At 40.8% G+C, this 17,986-nt stretch overlaps 1 long non-coding RNA gene across 1 annotated transcript; it reads left to right on the forward strand.

Annotated features, from left to right (window-relative positions):
* Window positions 1-1,837: 1,837 nt before the first annotated feature.
* On the forward strand, window positions 1,838-9,110 carry LOC138951537 (uncharacterized). Its single transcript, XR_011451155.1, has 3 exons — window positions 1,838-1,978; window positions 5,935-6,099; window positions 7,715-9,110. It is a non-coding gene; the product is annotated as an uncharacterized lncRNA (long non-coding RNA).
* The last annotated feature ends 8,876 nt before the right edge of the window (window positions 9,111-17,986 follow it).

The following is a 17,986-nucleotide window of genomic DNA, read 5'->3' on the forward strand; positions in this document are numbered from 1 at the left end:
TTGGAATCAGGAACCGACAAGGAATAAGATGAAAGTGTTTTTAATTTGATTTGGAAAACTTAATTTTGATAATAATTTTTATATATTTAATTTTCAGAGCTTGTATTTAATCCAAATATAACATATTTATATGTTTTTGGAATCAGAAAATGATGGAGAATAAGATAAACGTAAATTTGGATCGTTTGATAAAAAAACAATTTTTTTTTACAATTTTCAGATTTTTAATGACCAAAGTCATTAATTATTTTTTAAGCCACCACGCTGAAATGCAATACCAAAGTCCGGGCTTCGTCGAAGATTACTTGACCAAAACTTCAACCAATTTGGTTGAAAAATGAGGGCGTGACAGTGCCGCCTCAACTTTCACGAAAAGCCGGATATGACGTCATCAAAGACATTAATCAAAAAAATGAAAAAACGTATGGGGATATCATACCCAGAAACTCTCATGTCAAATTTCATAAAGATCGGTCCAGTAGTTTAGTCTGAATTGCTCTACACCGCACACACACACACACACACACATACACACACACACAGACACACACACGCACATGTATACACCACGACCCTCGTCTCGATTCCCCCCTCTACGTTAAAACATTTAGTCAAAACTTGACTAAATGTAAAAAGAGATGAGAGGTCACACTGAAACCGAAATAGTGAGACAATCACATGTAAATAAATGTACCACGCAAATTAAAAACCTGTTGATTACTTCACTACTAGGCAAAAGGGAAAGGCTCCTAATATGGACCGGGTCCGAATATGGACCACCTCCTGTTCTGACAAACTAACGGCGCTAGAGCGCTCAAAACAATTTCATTCGCTTTATTCACCCTCTCTGGATAAGTTGCACATGTCAAAACCGTTGCAGAAACACAAACCTCAAAACCGTTAGGTTTTTCGCTTTTTTTCACTTTTAGCAGCGTTCACTCTAAATTTTCTGCCTATAACGGACTCGTTTCTGTCCACAGCCAAAGCTTTTATCACACACAAATGGCTGTATATGACAGCTAAGACCGTATTTGTTACATTTTAGCAGTGTTTACCGCGAGTTTCTACTGCAAACAAAAAATAATAGCAAAACCTCAAAATATGTGTGAGTCCCCTAATATGGACCACCTTCAACAAATCGAAGAAAATAAAAGCTAAAGGCAATTTTGATTAATTCATTAAGAAGCTTGCTGAAAATATCCTATGACAAGCCCTCGAGATTTCAAAAAAATATTACAAATAGTCTTTTTTTTTGTGGAAGTTGATAATTTCACTTATTTTCACTCTGTTTTTGATAAGCTTCTTCAGTTTCCTGGTGTGCTTCAAATAATGCTCTCATCAACCCGAAAAAGATAAATCTAAAGCATATTTGAATTAGTCTGACTTGCACACTAAGTTGCATCATGTTATTTTGAAGTATAGGGGGAGGCTTTTTACAGTGATTCATGAAGGCCGCTTCACTGGTCCATATTGGGCGCCCAGGCTCCTAATATGGACCATTTGTGATTTTTTTTCCTGTATTTAATTTTTGCTGAATGTCTATCAAAGCTATTTCACTCTAATTAGGCCTAACGGTTAACCTAAGAGAGAAGGACTACCAAACACAAAATGAAACTTCTTCGCAAGAAAACATGAAACAAAAAGTGGTCCATATTAGGGGCCCTTCCCCTATTACTACCATTTAATTTCTTCCTCCTTCCACCCCATCACAACAGTTTGAAAACTCATGTCCTAAGTACAGTAGCAGGCCCTTCATGCATTGGAGGACGTAAAGCAGTTCTAACCAATCGGTCTGTGGTTTATTTGGGAGTTTCAGGCAACAAGTCATTCAGGGGAAATCACTCTTCCCGACTGCCATACTTCGTTTCGAGCAAGGACAAAGGTAGTACACAGTACTGTGTTCAGAGCTGACCGAGAGCAAGCGGAAGACGAAGGATTAACTGTAACAGATTAGCTGCGACCTCACTACGTTCTCAAGGTAATCTTACAAACATGACTTCAAACATAGGCCTGCTGCATTAGTTCTTCGCTGTGCACAAGGGAAGATGAAAAAGCTTGCCTGTGTGTGTTTAGCCTGTATCATTCAGTACTCTTCTTCTTCTTCACGCTTATGAGGACATCCCTTTACAGGGCAACGATCCTCATTTTGGTTGGTGCGCATAATTTCCCTAGAGTGAAAGATAAAGTGGATAGTGTACCTACGAAAATCAAAACAGCGGTGGGTTGGTAGGCAAGCTATTGCTTTTCGCTATTTGGCGTGGCGCCCGATTTCAGGCCCTGGGCTGAGGGGCTACCCAGTGGCAGTGCTACCTAGCGCAGCAACTGGGCCCCGACGAAACAATACAAACAGGACGAACAATATGGAGCAAGAGTGTTAGATTCTACCTATATCAAGTAGTAATTACTTATGGGTCACTAGGGATGGAGAGGGCTAATGGGTCTAATGAGAGAGGGGAAGGGAATCTAAAGCAAGGGGAGGGGAATCTAATGCGGAGGGGGGAGGGGGGGGGGACAGAGGGAGTGGAGTTTATCGTGGAGTGAACTGTTATTGCGCCAGACCTGAATTCGTACAAGTTGCATTGGTAATCTTGAACTTTAGCTTTGTGAATTCAAACCGGTAATGTCACGTTGAACTTTAGAGTTGTGAATTCATAGCTCCTAAGCTACTGCAATGTAAGTCACCAATTTTGCAGGCGCACTGGCTACGCGCACTCCCAGTGTATAGAAGATTCTGCCCCCTGTATACGCTCCGACCTTACCTTCCGTTCGCATAGCGAATTTGCCATTCGCCTCAGAGTGCATGCAGCCTTTGCCAAAATTATAACTAACCAAAATACTGCTTCTGGCTCTAGTCACCCCAACAGCTATACAGGTCCGTTTGTTAGTTGTAATTATGTCAGCACACACCATAAACTTATTGCTTAGTAATTCACATTTGAAACAACTGTGTATGGGTTATATTTTGACACAGTGATTTCTGATAAAAGTTCTCACACTGCACAACGTCTTTGATTTGATTTTCATCCTACTTTTCCGCCCTAGAGGTACATATTTAAACTCGCACAAAGCGCTGCAGATCAAGTTTGGATTGTGGTTAAATTGATGACGGCCATCACAGGAGGAATTGTAACCTTCGAATTATACCAAAAAAAGACCAAATTAAAGCACTGAACTCACGTTAAAATGACAAACACGGAACAAATAACGGCGACGTTTCGACCTATGGGTCTTTTTCAGGCACGAAAAGACAAGTACACACACAAAAAAGAAGAAAGACAATAGAAATTATAGTTAAAACTTCATTGACATAGTGAACAATTTTTGTTTGCCTTTTTTATGCTGTGTCATGATGTACAGCAATGAATGAGTGAGGGCTTGCTCGATTATAGATTTGACTTGAGAAAATATAAGTTTTACACCCTCACGACCAAGCCATTAGGGGCATGTTACATGGGAAAACCCAGGTTCGTATACAAAATAAAAATGAAGGGGGGTAGACTGCTGGCTGCTAGAGGAGACCTGAAATAGGCTATAGGGACCGGGTTGGGTCAGTGCTGAAATGGTTACTTTATGGGCTGTTGGCCGAACGGACACCGGGGCTTCACATTTTTGCATGCATGTATTCGTGTTTCCAAGGCCTCAGGCTTTCGTTGTGACCCTAGTATCTTTATCATGCTCATGCGTGCACACAGGGGGTGTTCGGACACCGAGGAGAGTCTGCACAAAGTTGACTCTGGGACACACATCCCGCGCCGAACTCGGGGGTTGAACCCACGCTGACAGTAACAACTGGTTTTAAAGCCAGCGCCTCTACCAACTGGGCAAACTCCCCACCAATAATTTGGGGTCAAGAAGTTCCATGGAGGGCGGGGGGTATGGAGTAACACATAGTGTTTTGCTCAGAACATTCCCGCCCAAGCTGGGCCGCGCTAGGGGTACACATTACTGTGAAGCTGGCAGTCAGTGCTACCAAATGTCATCTGTGTCTACCACTCGGTGGTGACATAATGTGGGTCTATGTAAGGCCTAAAAAAAAAATAGGTGTGGTTACGGTAACCCGACCTACCCTATTTTTAGGGGCCGACCCTATAACTTTTTATTACATTTGTCAACAAAAAAACAAAAAACAAAAAAACGAGTGCAGAAAACGCAATGAAAGCAAAATCGCCCGTGTCGCACACTTATTTCCCTGTCAAGTAGGTTTAATTTGTACACATTAGAAAAAAAAGTTAAAAAAAAGAAGTGATTGCCTACCTTCCTACCCTATTTTTTTGGGCTATGTTACCGTAACCACACCTATTTTTTTTTTTTTGGCCTAAGCAGATTCCAGCGCAAGCAATCTGATGCAGACACAGGAGGCGGTTTGGTATAAGAGAACCTTTTGACTTCCTGAATCCAACAGTTATCTGTCTACTAGACGAATGAGTACCCACCAGCGGGGATGGCCAAATCGTCCGCCCGGTCGTGAGGGGCAAGTAAAAAAATGTCCTGAGCTAATAGAAACCATCTAGCAACTCGCCCAGCTGGCCAGTAAAAATGTTGGTCAAATGCAAAACAACTTTGGATTGTACTATCCAGTTTCAAAGTCATTCAAACTCGTTACAATGAAGGAACTTCTGTCGTCTCCAAAAACACGGCCTTGTTGAAATGACACGAGAACGTGGTACCTATTTCCGGACCCCCTATTTCGGATGCTCTTCCGGCATTTTATTCGTATTGCGGCTTTGCTGTTTGGACTTTCACTACTGATTTCAACGCCACATACGTCTGTCATCTAGGTGAACCTGCACAAAAGAATAACTAAATAAAGGCTCATGCCGGGAGGAAGGGAAAAAATCCAACAGTATGAGAACCCAAAAAAATCGACCATTCAAAGAACACTGGCGAGCGGTCTGATTTCAATGGGGAGACGATGGAGAATTGTACTCTGTAAAAGATTTTCAAGAACACAGAAAGACAGAAAGAATGCATTTGTGACTGGAACAACATAACCAATAAAGTTGGAAAAAATCAAGTCGCACAAAACTGAAATTGCTCATAGTATGAGTGGAACTTGCGCGAAGAGTATTACCCCCACCCCCGAAAGAAAACAAAACAGAAACTTGAGAGCTAGACAAGATGCCAGCTGGGAAATACTATACCTTGCTGTCCGCCAATTAGTTGTCCATCGTATCACCGCTATTTTGCGTGTAAAATAAAACCTGTCGGTCATTCATACTATCCGCATTGTGTCTTATTTTTAGTGCGTGGAATATGTAGCTCTGTAGTGAAATTTCTGACGGGCTAGTGACTTTCTTGAGGTTACTCGCCCAGCTGGCGAGTTACATTTTTTAGATTTGGCCATCCCTGTGCCAGTACTGGATAAAAATTTAAATGTGACACGACCACCCTTTTCTGATTAAAATTCATGTAATTAATAAGCGTAGTATTTAAAGGCTGCCATATTCGTAGCGTTCGTTAATTAATTCATATTGTTTACATGTGCCAATAATGTTATAAAACTGTACCTAAGGGGATATATAATAACGATTGGCTGTAGCTTTCGAACACAGAAAAAATTATTTCAGTATTGCAAAGTGGTGTTGATAGTGTCGAATGTAAACAGAACAGTCTCAAACGCCATCTTTGGTTTACGAAATGTCACGACGTGACGTCAACGGTCTAAAAATAGCCCAAGTCCTGGCGAAATGTTGCTAAACAATGCAATAAAGAATTAATTATTTCTCGTAATTGGTAAGGACTTCAAACCTAAAACTTTGCAGGAAGCTTAATGTATACATCCCCGCAACGATGGAAAAAGCCCTGGAAGTAATTAAACTAATTAAATAGGACTATGTCACTTGTCAGCTTTTAACACACCACTTTGAAACTAATTGCTGCAGCTGTGTCTAAATCATTGCTGAATGCCTTTTTTTCTGATTTTCTTTAAGCCAGGGATGAATCTCCCTGCAGCAACATCTTGAGCAGTGAGCAGTCAGGCTTGTCATTGCATCATGGAGGAAGGAGACACAGCCATTCTGTCTGACGTCAAAATAGAGATTGATGTCGCTGAAGAGACCCTGGCGCAGTGTTGGCGCATGACTGGGCCGCAACCGTACTGTAAGTCTAACAAATTAATTTCATCAGACATGAAAAAAGAAACAATTAACTAACAAGTCGCGTGAAGCAATATTACTACATTTAATCAACCCTCCAATCTCACAGAGAAAAATTGACCGCACCGCATTTTGTTCACTGATATAATTACTCAACGGCAAAAGATGCAGTGGAACCACCCTTTTGAGACCCCTCAGTTTAAGACTAATCGTTTTTAAGACCTTGTTTTCTCAGACATAAACAGCACGTTTCGCCCTGCAGTCCGGACTGACGATCTAACAGCGAACGACAAGAAGAAGAAAAACATAATCTTATTTTTTTTATTATTGACTTGTTTTTTGTTCATAACCTCTATAAAATTACCCCCATTTTAAGACTTCCTCCTTCGAAAGACCCAATTTTCTAAAATTTTGTGAGGTCCTAAACAGGGGGGGGGGGGGGGGGGGGGGGAGTCAACTGTAGTAAATTTTTTGAGTTTTGTGTCACAGGTATAATGTAAATGGATTCTTGCTTTGAATATATACAGAGTTTCATGGAGGCCATTTTACTTTGGATCGCACATGATTTTGTGTAATATGCGCATGGGAACGTGAAGTTTGGGATTTTTTTTGTATTTGAACATGCTTCGCCTAAATGTCCAAAATTTCTTGTAAAATATTACATGTACAACGATTGGGAAACCGGAAAAGGAAAAAAATGTCCTAAAAGTCACACATGGCTCAATCAGGCATTTGGACGAAAAAGTCACTCCAACTTTTGACAGTATAAATTTTATAAAAGTTATGAATGTCTCGTGATACATGTTTGTGAGTAAAGAGAACAGAGGTAGCTCTCTTCAGTCTAATATGTTGGTCTGATGAATAATAATTTTAGAGGGTGCAAAGAAATGCAAAAGTTTATCTGTTTTGGGCAGATAATTCATCTGACATATCAGGTCAAAACTGAGGGAAATTTGGAATGCAAATTGGTACATGTACTCAAGCTTTTGGCGACACATACTTTTAAATTTAATACAAAATATAATAAGAATAATAATAAAACATTCTTTTATAGGGCTGTTAACAGCCAAATGGCAGTGTCATGGCGCTTTACATTAGACATTAAAATTTAACATTTTACATATAAAAAGTTTTCTCGTAAGAAATAACATACAAGCATTAAAAACAATTCATAGACAACGACCACTTATAGAACATATATAAGATAATCTAGAAAAACTGTTTTTTAAAAAGATGAAAAAAACACGTAAGATAAGTAATAGACACATAGTTACACATAAAAAGTCTGACAATAAAACAGAACTCACATAAAAGCGTACAGATCTGAAACAGAACGAAGATGTAACGATATCGAGAGTATTTAATGGTTGTATAGTCATTTACAGCAAAAACAATTTGTGTCTACTCATGACAAAAAAATGTTCAATGCTCAAATAAACGATAGACACCATCTTTAAAAGACTGAAGGGATATATATATCTGAAATACATGTACATGTAATATGATAATTGATTTATAGAACCAAACACAATAAAAACAAAGAATATAGATTTGATAACATGACTCGACTGGGAATATCAGCATTACCTTTATGAATGTGTCTAATGCTTTCTTTTCAGTGCCAGTCAGAGAGGATGTTGCCACAGAGAACACAGCTACCATGCCTACAGTCCTGACATTGAAAGGACATGCTGCAGTCAGCAGGCACAGTGATACCTTGCTGAAACAAGAAATACAGACACCAGGAACACAGACTGCAGTCAACACTCACAGTGATACCTGGCTGAAACAAGAGATACAGACACCAGAAACACAGACTGCAGTCAACACTCACAGTGATACTTGGCTCAAACAAGAGATAGAGACACCAGAAACGTGGACTGCAGTCAACACTGACAATGGCATGCAGCTGATAGGGGAACATTTGTCTGATGGTGTCTGTGACTTCAGACACACAGAAAAACAAACACATATGGTCGGGGGACATGGGCCAGGAAAGAAACAACTCAAACGGTCTAGTGATTTGAAGTATACAGGAGTGAAACACTATGCATGTACAGAATGTGAATCTAGGTTCACACGGTCTGGTTCTTTGACTCGACACATGTCAACACATACCGATGCGAAAAAACATTCATGCGCAGAATGTGATGCTAGGTTTATAAGGTCGAGAGATTTGACACGACACATGTTAACACATACAGGAGAGAAGAAATATGCATGCGCAGAATGTGATGCTAGGTTTATAAGGGCGAGAGATTTGACACGACACATGTTAACACATACAGGAGATAAGAAACATGTTTGTACAGGATGCGGCTCAAACTTCAAACGGTCTGGTGATTTGAAGCGACACATGTTGACACATACAGGAGAGAAGAAATATGCATGCACAGAGTGTGATGCCAGGTTCACACAGTCTGGTTCTTTGATGCGACACATGTCAACGCATAAAGCAGAGAAAAACTATGCATGTACAGAGTGTGATGTCAGGTTCACATTGTCTAGTAATTTGATGCGACACATGGCATTACATAAAGGAGTAAAAAAGCATTTATGTAAAGAGTGTGATGCCAGGTTTGTACAGTCTGAATATTTAAAGCGACACATGTTAACGCATAAAGGAGTGAAACACTATGCATGTACAGAATGTAAAGCTAAGTTCACACGGTCTGGTTCTTTGACTCGACACATGTTAATACACACAGGTGAGAAAAGACATTCATGTGCAGAATGTGATGCTGGGTTTATAAGGGTTAGAGATTTGAAACGGCACATGTTAACACATACAGGTGAGAAGATAATGCTAGGTTCACATGGTCTGGTGATTTGAAAAAAACATATGTTAACACATAATGATACAGGTAATAAATAACTTTGCATGCACAGAATGTGATGCTACAGAGGGGTGACAAAAGTGATGCATAGTCGCCAAACTAGAAACTGAAATTTGGAGCGTCGCGCACACTTCGCTTCATCAGAACTAAACAACGGAGCGTCACAAAATATCGCATGGTGACATGATCAGTAAGTACATGATGAGACCTTTTCATCAAAACTGTTTTCAGGCATGGGAATTGTCCGCCGAATGGCGGATTTCCGCCGATTTTTTTTTTTGTTCCGCCGAAAATGCAAAAGTGTCCGCCGAAAAAATAAAGGGGGGAGGCACACAAAAAAAGCACGGGTTACTTTGGCCTTTGCGCAAAAGCCCGCGAAAACTTTCCATACTTTGTTCCCGCACTGCTACCGCCCGCCTCAGTTATTGAACTTTTATGTTTGAAAGTAAACCAGATTGCACAGATTGTGTTACAAGTTACATTTTCCTGTTTGTCTCAACAGATAATTTTTTTTACAAATTTAAACCATATATAATACATGTAAGCAAAAATTGGTACATTTTTGTACTAAAAACTCTGATTCTAAAAACAGAATTTAATGGCAAACTTGGAGCTCAGATGACACCAGATTGCACCATCTGGGTTCTTTGGAGAAAAAAATTTCCGGGGGGGCATGCCCCCGGACCCCCCTAGTAAGGCTAGGCGCTTCACGCCGTCGACTTGACGCTTCGCGTCTTCAGTTATAAATTTTCCGCCTATTTTACAATTTTCAATTCCCATGCCTGTGTTTTTAAGTGTCGTCTCTCAGTTTTTGTTATGCATGCTTGTGGAGTTATGAACATGACCAGGACAAGTAAAAAACTGACAGTTTGGTGTAAATAATCTCAATCATGAACAGCAACAAAGTCTGAGAGAACCCAAATTGGTCTGACTGACTGACTATTAGGGTTTAACGTCCTCTCAGACCAACTGGTCTATATTGGGACAGGTATTGGTAATACGCTGAAGATATGGTGTGATACTTTGATTCGAACAAGCCCGCTGTGGCTGTCTTCTTCGACACACCAGCATTGGGTTTGTCTCGTCAAAGTATCGAAATACGATCATGATAATCAGAGACGAGAGATGACGCATGCGTGTCTTCGTGTTTTCCAAGCCCTGAGACTTTCGCTGTGAACGTGGGATCTTTTTCGTGCGCATGTGTGCACACGGGGGTGTTCGGACACCAAAGAGTCTGCACAAAGTTGACTCCGAGAAATAAATCTCTCGCCGAACGTGGGGATCGAACCCACGCTGATAGCGACCAACTGGCTACAAAGCCAGCGCGCTACCAACTGAGCTACGTCCCCGCCCAAATTGGTCTAATCCCATGTTAAAGGCTGACCAGATCTAAGACGGTGAGATGAATTTTTTTGCTCGAGGCGGATTGGGCCTTTAAACCTATATATATAATATACAGAATTCAAGAAACTCTTTTTCCTCTGCACCACTCCACAGAATGAAAGCTGGAAAACTTTTTAAAGCTTAAGAAAGCTTATTTATACAACACAATAAAAAGTCCAAAACCAAGCCAGAATGTCGCATCTTTTTAAAATCAAAATTTTCAGGCCCGCAGGCCTTCTTCAAAGGTACACAGACCAAGCGTCTACAGTTTACAACACATAATGTGTGTGTGTGTTGTAACTATAGACGCTTGGTCTGTGTACCTTTGAAGAAGGCCTGCGGGCCGAAAATTTGGGTTTTAAAAAGATGCGACATTCTGGCTTGGTTTTGGACTTTTTATTGTGTTGCATAAAACAAACAAGATAAGTTGGCTACCCACATTTTCGGTCAAAGACCTTCCTCATGGGCGTGTAATGCACGCAGACAACGATGGCTAGGTTACGAAATCGCATGCATGGGTTGCATATATATCTTTGTCAAATAAAGTTCCATTATCATCAGAGTAACCGGCCTTTGTTGATTTTTTTTTATTGCGCTGCATGATGATTATGTCTCACTTATTTTTTTTCTTTGACATCTTCTTCTTTATCGAACGCAGAAGAAGTCTCACTTAACGTGTTTTATTTTGTTATCACTCCGCAAGTTTAGCAAGCAAAAAAACATTGGTAAGGCCAGACCGCAGATAGTTAGTGCATAAAGGTGTGTGTGTTCGTGCGTATGTCCGTGTGTGAAAGAGAGAAAGAGGCAAGGGTAAAATATGCCAGACTGCAGATAGATAGTGCATAACGTCGTTTTCATGGAATTTTGGCGCAACTCGATTCTTGGTGATTTTGATGTTTTTGTGCTTCAGGCAAAATAAATCATACTCCATGAGAAATATTCCCTAAAATACAATGGACAATACATGATTTAGCATTCTTTTATCTGTCTATCCATATCAGGTACAAATATAAACACTACTTCATGATAAAAATAATCAGCTTTGGCCTTCTGCTGAAAAACTGCCTTTAAGTGAGTTACACCGAATTTCCATAACGACGTCGATAAGGTGTGTTTTAGTGTGCTTACGTGTGTGTATGTGTGTTCGTGCGTGTGTCCGTGGTTGTGTGTGTCCGTGTGTGAAAGAGAGAGAGGGAGAGAGAGAGACAGCGGGAGAGAGAGAGGTAAGGGTAAAATATACACAATACTACAGGCTGTCGGTTCGCAAGAAGGCCCGCAGAACACACATACCAAGGGAGGTAATCGTAATACACGGCAGGCTTTAACCGTTGTACGATCGCACCAGTAACTTCCCTTGCCTTAGTCATGTTTATGGTTGATCTCTTTGCATTTTAGTAATATTTTTACCAAGTAACTGCTGAACGTTGTGGAACAAAAAACAAAGGTGCAAGTTAGTGGCATATCATAGCGTCTCACGATTGACAGAAAACACACACACATTCACATACACATATTTACACGGCACAGGCATATAAATGACCCACATTTAAACTCTCACACACACAACTGACTTAGACCCAGCCCTTCAATAGCCTTTGGCGATCAGAGATAGCTAGCAGATCTGTTTTGACGCCTAAAGATAATGAAAACATTTGCCTTTAAAGGATAAGGTCTGTAGGCCTACATAACTTTTTGTCTGTGAGGTTTGTATCTTTTGTCGAATATGTGGGGTAAAAAAAATCCACAGCGGGTTTTTTAGAAAACAGGCGCGTGACATTTTTCGCTGTTGTTGGTTGTATATAAACATTAATTGATTGTCGTATAGCTAAGTTGGTCATGTATGCCGGTATAGCGTTCCCCTATCTCAGACAGTTCATCCGGCCCCGGGTGATCACTTTGGGTAACTGAAAGGTCTCGTCAGTTTGGCTTGCGGAGGAGGGGGGGGGGGGGGGGTTGTTACCAAAAGGTTTCACGTTGATCCTCAGTCTAGGAACCGCTCCCAAATGCCCCCCCCCCCTCCCCCCCTCTCAAGCCCAGGTCTACCACCTATCCTTCTATCACATCATTCCACACACCTTTTTTATATTTAGTCAAGTTTTGACTAAATATTTTAACATCGAGGGGGAATCGAAACGAGGGTCGTGGTGTATGTGCGTGTGTGCGTGTGTGTGTGTGTCTGTGTGTGTGTGTGTGTAGAGCGATTCAGACTAAACTACTGGACCGATCTTTATGAAATTTGACATGAGAGTTCCTGGGTATGAAATCCCCGAACGTTTTTTTCATTTTTTTGATAAATGTCTTTGATGACGTCATATCCGGCTTTTCGTGAAAGTTGAGGCGGCACTGTCACGCCCTCATTTTTCAACCAAATTGGTTGAAATTTTGGTCAAGTACTCTTCGACGAAGCCCGGGGTTCGGTATTGCATTTCAGCTTGGTGGCTTAAAAATTAATTAATGACTTTGGTCATTAAAAATCTGAAAATTGTAAAAAAAATTAAAAATTTATAAAACGATCCAAATTTACGTTTATCTTATTCTCCATCATTTGCTGATTCCAAAAACATATCAATATGTTATATTTGGATTAAAAACAAGCTCTGAAAATTAAATATATAAAAATTATTATCAAATTTTTTTTTTCGAAATCAATTTAAAAACACTTTCATCGTATTCCTTGTCGGTTCCTGATTCCAAAAATATATAGATATGATATGTTTGGATTAAAAACACGCTCAGAAAGTTAAAACGAAGAGAGGTACAGAAAAGCGTGCTATCCTTCTTAGCGCAACGAATACCCCGCTCTTCTTGTCAATTCCACGGGCACTGCCTTTGCCACGGGCGGTGGAGTGACGATGCTACGAGTATACGGTCTTGCTGCGTTCAGTTTCATTCTGTGAGTTCGACAGCTACTTGACTAAATATTGTATTTTCGCCTTACGCGACTTGTTTTTCTCTCTCATCTGTAGACTCCACCCTTAACCGAAATATCGTAGTTTTTATATTTAGTCAAGTTTTGACTAAATATTTTAACATCGAGGGGGAATCGAAACGAGGGTCGTGGTGTATGTGCGTGCGTGTGTGTGTGTGTGTGTGTGTGTGTGTGTGTGTGTGTGTGTGTGTGTGTAGAGCGATTCAGACTAAACTACTGGACCGATGAAATTTGACATGAGAGTTCCTGGGTATGAAATCCCCGAACGTTTTTTTCATTTTTTTGATAAATGTCTTTGATGACGTCATATCCGGCTTTTCGTGAAAGTTGAGGCGGCACTGTCACGCCCTCATTTTTCAACCAAATTGGTTGAAATTTTGGTCAAGTAATCTTCGACGAAGCCCGGGGTTCGGTATTGCATTTCAGCTTGGTGGCTTCAAAATTAATTAATGACTTTGGTCATTAAAAATCTGAAAATTGTAAAAAAAAATAAAAATTTATAAAACGATCCAAATTTACGTTTATCTTATTCTCCATCATTTGCTGATTCCAAAAACATATAAATATGTTATATTCGGATTAAAAACAAGCTCTGAAAATTAAATATATAAAAATTATTATTAAAATTAAATTGTCCAAATCAATTTAAAAACACTTTCATCTTATTTCTTGTCGGTTCCTGATTCCAAAAACATATAGATATGATATGTTTGGATTAAAAACACGCTCAGAAAGTTAAAACAAAGAGAGGTACAGAAAAGCGTGCTATCCTTTTTAGCGGCGCAACTACTACCCCGCTCTTCTTGTCAATTTCCCTGCCTTTGCCATGAGCGGTGGACTGACGATGCTACGAGTATACGGTCTTGCTGAAAAATGGCAGCTACTTGACTAAATATTGTATTTTCGCCTTACGCGACTTGTTTTTTTTTGCAGTGAAATACGACATCGCGACCTCCGACCGGAAACCTCTCAGAGATAAAAGGAGACATTGAAAACATACAAACAGGATATGATCTGATCAGATAAGGGTACTAAGCCTAAGAGTGAATCTTCGAGGGAACGAATTTTGTCTGTTCCGGGCCATCTGTGATCCTTTTTTTCGTGTGAAAAGTACCCCACCAAGATGAAAATTGCTGTTATTTTCCTGTTTGCTGCTCTGGTTGGTGAGTTCTGTGACAAGTTTAAACGCTTTATTTTTTAAACTAATCTAGTCTCAAATAACCAAAGGGAAGTAATCGCTCTTAATGCATACGACATACTCTATTACACATGTCGTATGCATTAAGAGCGATTACTTCCCTTTGGTTATTTGATATCTTAAAGGCAGAGTAAGCCTCCCGTAAACCATCACAGATACGGTCAGGCTTTTACACACAGTACAAACACCCTTTCATTTAAACACTCACCAATTGAGAACATCCTTGGTGCCCTCCGTAAAGAGCGAACAATTTTCAAAGAATTTATTTTTGCGTGGTTTATCTTACCCCTGAGCCATCGTGAACCCGTGTGATCCAGTTTTCCCCCTTTTCACAATGCAGTCGTCATAGTTAGTCATTTGAATGCGACTCGACGTGAGCTTATCTACAATAGCACTTTTTTTTATGCACGAAACAACGGCTGTGGTTCACAAGAACTCTAGCGATGGCTTTTGACTGTTGAGAGGAACGGCGATTTGCACTGATAAACCGGGCCGTCGTCTGCTACGACCCTTGCGTGACCCTGCTTCCGGGCTTTTCTTTTTTTACTTTCACAACTTCGAATTGTTCTGATCTTGTCTTGATGAAAAACGAATTATTTTATGATTAAAGAATGTTTGTGTAACAAGCTGTCAATTTATTATTTAGATTTTAAAAGTTAGGTCTAGCGCAAAAACGAGGCGCCATTGTTCTTCAGGGCCAAGTCCACGAAAATAAATTCTTGGAAAATGTCTCACGCTCGACAAAAAGCAGCCAGGATGTTCCCGTTCGGTGAGCGTTCAAATGGAAGTATGCTTGTACTGTATTTAGACGCTCGGGGAGCTCTGTGATGGTTTACGGGAGGCTTACTGTGCCTTTAACAACGCTCTGCCTCATTCTGTTTGAGAATCTAGTCTCAGTTTTTGTGTGTGCAAATCTAAGGTATTCATGCTGTGTGATGTCATATTGGTCCAAACTCAAAACCAAACTTTGTACGTAGAACTCTTTTGCCGTGTATTGTCGTTGGGCAAAATCACCAAACCGTTAGCTGTTTCTGCCAGGGTATTGTCGCTGTGTTTGTGTGTTTGTATTAACTTGCTACTCTGTGTGTGTGTGTGTGTGTGTGTGTGTGTGTGTGTGTGTGTGTGTGTGTGTGTGTGTGTGTGTGTGTTTGTTTGTTTGTTTGTTTGTTTGTCACGGTGTGTGTGTGTGTGTGTGTGTGTACGTGAGAGTGTGTGTGCCCGCAAGCGCAACCTAATTCTGTATGCGCGCTTGCTGCGCCGCGACTGTCCGCGCTGGTGCGTTGGTCTGTGTGTGCGCGTGCGTTGGCCCGCGTTTGTGCATACGTTCAAATTCTGTCTCCTCGCGCCGCGCGCTTTATTCTCCGTGCTCGTTAGTGCAAATTCGCTTTACTGCCTACCTAAAAGTATTTGTTGAGTCTAATCATTCTGCCGCAGTTTCGAGCCATGCGTTTTCCCTGAGGCAGCTGGTGGGAACATGCGTGGAGATGTGCAGTTCGGACGACGACTGTGGTCAAGGGTATCACTGTCGTTCCAACGGCTGTGGGCACACCTGCCAGAAACCCTTCCTCAGCATCGGCGGTCTGCATGGTAAGTCCTGACACTAACTGACTTTTCTGAAGGCGAAGTATGGGTGGATGAATGAGAGAGGAATGTAATAAATGTATCGCTCAGTGTATGTCAGTATCTGTTCACTGACAAGCAAAAAAACCAAACAAACAAATACGCAAATAAGCAAATAAATAAATGAGAGGGAAAAGCTGAATGAAAACAACTTGACTGAATAAGAGAAAACAATATGACACAAAGAAACAAAGAAATACGTTGATAAATAAAATAAACAAATCGAAAATAAATGAGTAAGACTAAGAGAATTCAAACTACAAATACAAATATGTATTTCCCTCTCGTTGTGTGTACGGGTGTTTGAGACGAAATAGGTAGTTACAATTGTCTTGACGTCATGATACTCAACACGTCGTCGTGTGTGATATGTTTGACGCAGATTGCCGCTTCAACGCTATCTGCAACAACTACTGTTTCCATGGCCACGCTCACGATGCCAACGGATGCCCAACCTGCGCCTGCAACCCTGATCCCACTACGACCTAGTCACAGACAATGTTCGGAAATAACTCTGTCAAGTTTGTATGGGAAGTGACAGAGTTGCTTTTCCTTTGCGTGGCAAGCTACACGTGATTTTATTGCTTTTTAGTGATTGGCCTACAATGCCACGTACGTACGCGTAGCTTGCCTCAGCCGTGTTTCCAGGGAAAAGCAACTCTACCACAGCCCATAACAACCCGACAGAGTTATTTCCACAATTGGTGTATTGGCCATGCCAGCTCAGCAATTGATGCAAGTCAGATCCTAGATTCTGCTTGAATGTTTCATTCGGAAAGTGTCACGTCAGCTAGTATGAATTCTAGTTCGAATTCTGAACATCCTTGTAATTCTAAAATAAAGACCTGATTCACCGCTGGTCAGTTGTGTTTATTTGAATCGCTGTCTTTACCCTATAAACACACACACACACACACACACACACACACACACACACACACACACACACACACGTACACACACACACTCACACACGCACTCACACACACAGTGACAGTCACACACATACACACACACACACTGACACACACACACACTGACACACACACACACTTACACACATACACACACACACACATGGCCAGTCAAACATACACGCGCACAAACTCACCAACATTTACACACACATATTTGCGAACAATCATATAAATTCACATGAAAAAATACACACAGGCACACATACACACGCGCTCACACACATGTACAAACACAAAGACATATACACCAACAATTGAACACACACACACACACGTCGGGTATGGTGATAGGTTGATTGGCTGGCTGGTTGGTTGGTTGGTTGGTTGGTTGGCCTGTTGATTGCTTGCTTGCTTGTTTGCTTTTCTGTCAGTCTTTCTCTCTTTCTTCCTTCCTTTGTTCTTTGCATAACTAGGCTCCAAACGCAGCCTCAGTCTAGAATACATCAGTTAGGGATAAACAGAAAAGAAGATCAAACAAACAGATGAGCAAACAAACAAACAAACAGATGAGCAAACAAACAAACAGATGAGCAAACAAACAAACAAACGAATAAACAAACAAAAGAGCAAGAACAACATTGAATTCACTTATCTATGTGCAATATATATATATCCTCCGCCTAAAACAACAACAACGACAGCAAAAACAACAACAACGACAGCAACAAAAACAACAGCAACAACCATGAAAACAGACAAAACAACACATCAGAAATAAACTAACACGGAATGTATCAAATTAGAAATGGTCTCGGTCACCGAGACAGGCCACTTTTGATTGCCCAGAGTGTGCACGTGTTTTTCGTGTTGCACGCTTCTCGTGAAAGGATTTGACCACGGGAGATAATCGCTAGTTTGGCAATAACTTTGCAGCTCACCACTGCAGACGGACGGGGGACCAGGATCAGAGGTGAGAGACGGAGATCAACAAAAGAGAGAGTGTGTGT

Source organism: Littorina saxatilis, linkage group LG16, assembly GCF_037325665.1.
Source record: "Littorina saxatilis isolate snail1 linkage group LG16, US_GU_Lsax_2.0, whole genome shotgun sequence".
Lineage (NCBI taxonomy): Eukaryota > Metazoa > Mollusca > Gastropoda > Littorinimorpha > Littorinidae > Littorina > Littorina saxatilis.